We start from the raw sequence: 6,194 nt of genomic DNA, 5'->3' as shown, positions 1-6,194 counted from the left end.
TAAAAAAATTTTTTTTGGCTTAAGACTAGAAAGGTTAGAAGCAAAATAAAACACCATTTTTTTATTATTATTATTTTAATCTTGACTCATGGGTCAATAAAATATTGTCTAGGAACTAGGCAGGTGGAAATACATGTTCCTGATATCTTGCCCAGCTCAAAAACCACTAAATTGTCATAACATGAGCACAGCGACCTACTGTTATTCGGTCAATATAAGGGCAAATGAATCCTCGTCCCATCATGTGTTTGTTGGGGCTCCACAGCATATGTAGCAGCTCGATCAGCTCACTGCCATCAGGGATGACATATTTGGTAAGATCCCCGCAGCTGAAACAAAGAAATTAATTATGGTATCATTCAAAATTCATTCTTTAAGATATTGAGATGTGATGTCAATTTTTATCTATCAGTTAGAAGTATTTGTATAGAAAAAAATATACACTTTGTTCAAATATATCAAGCCAATGTCTCTAATAAAATATAATGAAAATAATTATTAAAAAACTTACTTGACGAGGTGAAATCTGTTCCATTATTACATTATTTTCGAATATGTGATTCTCTTTCCGTGTTAATATGCAGTCTATGGAACGTATTTGTAACAAAGATAATCCACGTTAACTGTGACCAGTGCTAGTGGTTGCTTCTTCATTTGAAATATAATTTGTCCTTGATTGGTGCAGAGCCACACCGTGGCCAAGGTCCAACATGAGTGACAACATACACTGCTGTTATCAATCTAAAAAAAAAGTTTTATTAGGATTATGGTAATCTACGGTAAAGGTAGTTGATCAAATACATTGTAAAAGGTATTCAACAAGTCCACACACTCATTCAATAACTTACCAGCTGAGGAGTCATCCACTGACATTATAACCAACTGAACTTAATAAGCTCTAGGCTATGTCGCCTCCTCTGCATCATGTCAGCTATACAATTGATACATAACATAGGTTCCTCATGAGATAGAGGAATTGCTGGTTGCATTATCCAAAATCGGGCTGGGGTTAACATTGGGGCTCGGGTCGGAGTCCATACGTAAGCCGTGGTTGGCGTTTAGGCAAGGTTCGATGTCCGAAAGTGAGCCATTGGTCATTGGTTGAGTGAGATTCGTAGTTCGAGAGTATGCATCATTACGGCTGAAATACAGGCTCTTTGCAAAAATTCACTAATTCCATTACATCTTATTACATAGTAAGATGCTTACCCCCTTACTAATAAAAAGTTACACAGTTGTTGAACACTATTTTAAAATGACACTTTAAAACATGGTTACTTAGAAGTAAGCATCTTATTTATTCAGCGAATAGTTTAGTAATAGAATACCTAAGCTACGATTTCAAATTCATTATTCTTTAAAACGTTAAAAGCAGTATAGGCATACAGGTTGGAAATGCGTTTTTTTTATCTATAATGTACCTGTTATAAATTTGTATTTGCAATTGGGATGATGACTGGGTACTGGGTAATGAATGAAATCAAAATACTATTTAGTCCGTCAGACAGATAATAAAAAAATATTGGACACATATATTTTCATTTTTTTCATAATAGAATCATTACAGTAATAATTATGTTGAGTTGAAATGTCGCGTGACGTCACTTTTGCGTAGATTTTTTCTCAAAATTCCAACCTATGCCTATACTGCTTTTAACGTTTTAAAGAATAATGAATTTGAAATCGTAGCTTAGGTATTCTATTACTAAACTATTCGCTGAATAAATAAGATGCTTACTTCTAAGTAACCATGTTTTAAAGTGTCATTTTAAAATAGTGTTCAACAACTGTGTAACTTTTTATTAGTAAGGGGGTAAGCATCTTACTATGTAATAAGATGTAATGGAATTAGTGAATTTTTGCAAAGAGCCTGTATTTCAGCCGTAATGATGTAATGATACTTAGTTACTACATTAATTTTGTTTTTTACAGATTACGGAATATGGTGTTCTTAGTTACGGAATGTGGTGTTAAGCATGTCTTGGTCTTGATCCCTACTGATAGGGCATGGATCTCATTCAGTTACCTAATTAATGCTGACGAGCAAGCTGAACCACTTCGACGCATCAAAAAATATTACACAAAGACAAAAAAGTTATGAGTTCATTGTTAACTTAAGTAATATTATTATTGTCAGAAAATAATGAGATGATTATGAATACATTATGTAAACAGCAGTTGTTTTATTTAAAGATTTATCCGCCAATATTCCCAACTACAATTTACAGACTTGATAGGAATTCTCATCTGAGGACTTAGTGCGAGTTAACATCAAAGAAGATTTTAGTTCTTGAAAGTTTCCGCTAGGTTCGCTGTCATACGTTTATTTTTACTTTTGCAGTCGACATCGAATGCGTTTGTCATAAACTCACACTACGCCCCCTGCTCTCAGAAACTTCTATGTAAATGTTTACTAGTAAGTACCTAAATAATAGCTTAAACAGATGAAACGCAGTAATTTAAAACATTTTCTCGTTCTCATTGCTCTTACTCTGTCAGAGAAATGTTCCATGGCTAATAAAGAATGTGATCCCGATCATCCCTCCCGACCCTCCCGTCAACTAGATCTCATTCCTTAAAGTGTGTAGAACAAGGGTCTATTATTGTACAAATTACAATCCATAATTTAAACCAAGCCGCGCCTTAACATGTGGGTGCACAGAATGGTTATTAAAAATAATGAAATAAATAAAATTTAAAGATGTTAAAAGTTATAATTTTTAAATAAAAGTAAGCAGTTACCAAAGGACTATTACAATAAGTTAACATCTATAGTATTTATGCATTTTACATCGTTTTATTTCCACCCGCCATCTTGATGTCAGAATGGACGGCGGCGGACTTTGTTAATCGTTTCATCTTGTATTTAGTAGAACTATTAAATCTTTTTACTCTACTATGCAATACTTGTAGATATGTATTAAATATCAGTGCACCTCATTTATCGTTTAATGCTGTTTTAATCAGAGAACTTTTGAATCTAAACAAAAAAAAATTTGTATGGATTCCGAAATTGAAAAAAAATTTTTCACAAGTAAATAAAAAGGCGTAGATAAGAATTAACATTGTTTTATTTACTTAATGAAGAGATACTAAAAATTGGCATTTACAGTTTCTAAGTATTGTACACCGTTCCACTACCCACCCGCCATCCTGACGTCAGGTTGGCGGTGGAACTTTGTTTTTCGTTTAATTTTGTTTATAGATAAGTACTAAAATTTTTATCTTCGCTAACCATTTATATGCCCATGTTAACATGGGCTAGTGTCGGCTCATATACCCATTTACCAAACACCCTGTATAAGTAAATAAAATAAAAGAAAATAAAAATATTCTTTCAATTGATAGCATCTTAAATTACCTCCCTAGCGGAATAGAGCAACAAATAACTGAGCGAGCGAGATGTCACTAGTAGCAACACTGTCAAACAGAACTTTTTGCAACTATTTGAAGTTTAATAACTTTACGGATATCATTGATTGTTTTGCTGTCCAGTGTGTTTTTTGATTACATCTGTACATACAGTTTGTTTCCTGTTCTCGAAAATTTCATAATCAGTTCACATTCAATGTTGCGACTTTGTTGCATATTTATAGTATTTTGACGATCACCCGGTGATGATACGCAAGTACTACAATAATTTCACTTCGCGATTAACGAGAGGTTTTATCGCATCACTAGTTCACAGACTAAAAATATTTTTATGTCAGTTGGCCATTTTTGATGACATTTCTGCTGATTTCTAAAAAATTAGACTGTATGCTCTATGGCCCCTCTCTATGGTCTCTTTTTCCTACCATTCAAGTGTGTGCACATGGTTGTAAATTATCTTCGCAATAAATAGAATATCACTGAAGTTAAGTGTCTTTTGTACCTGCCGCATCACTCTGTTCACATAATATTAAGAAAAATTTGCGTTATTATGTTGGCCAACCTTGAAATATTTTAGCTCATTCGTTCAATCTCGTTCATTTCTGCTGCTAATTCGGCTAAAAACACATATCTTAAAGCAGTGAGAACGTCATTAAAAAAAAGTTATGTCAATTTTGTTGACATTACATGACTGCTTGATTGTATTTGTTTGTGTTTATTTATTGTATTTTTAAGTTTCCAGTCATATTTTTAATATTTCTAAAGTACGGAAAATATCAAACGAAGAGATAACCAAGTTAAAAAAATACAATGAAGAATTCCTAATCATACCCATAGTATTAAAGAATAAAGTCTTGGAAATTAACAGAATAACCGAACTCCACTACCTATCCCATAATGCGAGGTTTACAGTAATTATTCAACTTACATGAAGCAGTCAGAAAGTTTATTGAGATTTGAGAAATAAAGTTACACTCATAAGTAGCAAAGTAAGTACCTAAAGTCTAAAATATTAGCTATACTCCGCACATCTTGATTTTCATAACTAACAGCACCGGAGAAAAGGAAAAATATCTTTATTCCTACAAAAATAAGCTTTCACATTATTTCCTATATTTATTTTACATAGTTCTTTCCCTGTGTAATAATATTGATGATCAACCTTTTTTTTTTTTATGCATAACAAGGCAGGTATTTGACCACAATCGCACCTGATGTTTTTATGTAAACTTAAAATTCAAATAGGATTAAGTAAATGTTTCAATTTATGAATTGTTTATGTAATTGATATATTTGTCGGAGCGTCGGGCTCTCGGACGGCACCAGAAGGGTCTCTCATTGAATTCATACTATCTACCTATGTGGGCGTATAGGTAACACGTGCGAGTGGACACTAACTCTAATTATAATCACTGATTATAAACGACTAACTTTACTATAGACTAGAATGTAAAGACTGGTTCGTAATTTAATCAATATTGTCCACAGTTAAATTTAACAGAAAGATCAAAGTTACTGAATTACTTTAACAAAGCTAGAGACGCCTAGACTTAATAAATTGGGAGCGATTGACGAATTTGTGAACCACGCCCAGTCACCCCCACGTCCAAAACCCGANTTAACAGAAAGATCAAAGTTACTGAATTACTTTAACAAAGCTAGAGACGCCTAGACTTAATAAATTGGGAGCGATTGACGAATTTGTGAACCACGCCCAGTCACCCCCACGTCCAAAACCCGAATCTGCAATGACTCTAAGACTGAGTCCCAGAATCTCTACGTTTCAGGGCTCTGTACCTGAAGTTTTTGTAAAGCTATTAATCCATCAATACTGCACTTGAACGGGTTCACAACTACGTCAGGCAACATGGAGATTTATGTCACCTTCGTTCCCAGGCGCGCACTTAACTCTGACCATAAGAGCTTTGGCGCTGCTTAAAATTCCATAGCAATAAACTAGCTAACACATTCAAAGTGTTGTGAGAACTATAACATTAAGTTATTTAATTTATTGATATATTTATAATTGTGTTTAAATAATATTCTTTCTTTTTTCAGACAGTGGATGAAGAAGTGTGGGATTATGAGTGATTATTTCATTCTAAAGCAGACATAAGCAAGTCTCGCTCACTGTCATGAAAATTCACAATAACAATCAGCAAGAAAAACTTCAAGGATACTGGCTAGGCTAACCAATTCATGGAATTCTGTTAGTATTTGAAATTATAAATAGCTATTGTAAAACAAAAGTTTTCCAAATAAAGATTTTGTAAATAATGGTTGAATTATTTTGAAAAATTACACTGCAATAATGAATTTATTGCCTGGTTGGTAGCGGCCTGCGTCAAGCGCCTTTCTGCTACCTTTATGATTTCGTTGGTCCACCTTGTGGGTGGATGTCCCACGCTTCGTATTCTGGTACCCGGCCTCCATTCCAGAACCTTGCTGCCCCATCGGGCAACATGGAAAGCATTGGGGGAGGCCTATGTTCAGCAGTGGACGTCCTATGGCTGAGATGATGATGAATGAATTTATTATAATGGAAAAAATTGTACAAGATTATCATCCTGTCACATTAAAGCCCTTAAAAAAGACCAAATGGAGGAATTAGATTGATAGTAATGTGGAATGTATGTATGGTATCACCGTCAAGTTATAAAATTAGTAAAATTCATTTATTCTCATTGTTATTATAGCAAGTTTGATTACACATCCCACCCAATGCTAATTTCTGACAATGACCTTGCCACTGTTAGAAAATAATGTAGACAGAAGAAGCTCGGTCACCATATTCCGCCCCATTTTCAATAATTTTACAAGAT

General features: G+C 33.9%; 2 long non-coding RNA genes across 2 annotated transcripts; one reads left to right on the top strand and one right to left on the bottom strand.

Annotated features, from left to right (window-relative positions):
• Positions 1-253: 253 nt before the first annotated feature.
• Positions 254-1,125, bottom strand: LOC114350666 (uncharacterized). Its single transcript, XR_003655716.1, has 3 exons — positions 849-1,125; positions 512-741; positions 254-329 (listed from the first exon to the last, which is right to left on the bottom strand). It is a non-coding gene; the product is annotated as an uncharacterized LOC114350666 (long non-coding RNA).
• A 3,096-nt stretch (positions 1,126-4,221) lies between these two features.
• Positions 4,222-5,651, top strand: LOC114350667 (uncharacterized). The gene is made up of 2 exons (XR_003655717.1): positions 4,222-4,361; positions 5,431-5,651. It is a non-coding gene; the product is annotated as an uncharacterized LOC114350667 (long non-coding RNA).
• The last annotated feature ends 543 nt before the right edge of the window (positions 5,652-6,194 follow it).

Source organism: Ostrinia furnacalis, unplaced genomic scaffold (assembly GCF_004193835.3).
Source record: "Ostrinia furnacalis isolate ACB-3 unplaced genomic scaffold, ASM419383v2 OfSCF0944, whole genome shotgun sequence".
NCBI lineage: Eukaryota > Metazoa > Arthropoda > Insecta > Lepidoptera > Crambidae > Ostrinia > Ostrinia furnacalis.
The sequence above is the reverse complement of the archived record's forward strand: the minus strand, read 5'-3'. Positions and strand labels throughout refer to the sequence as shown.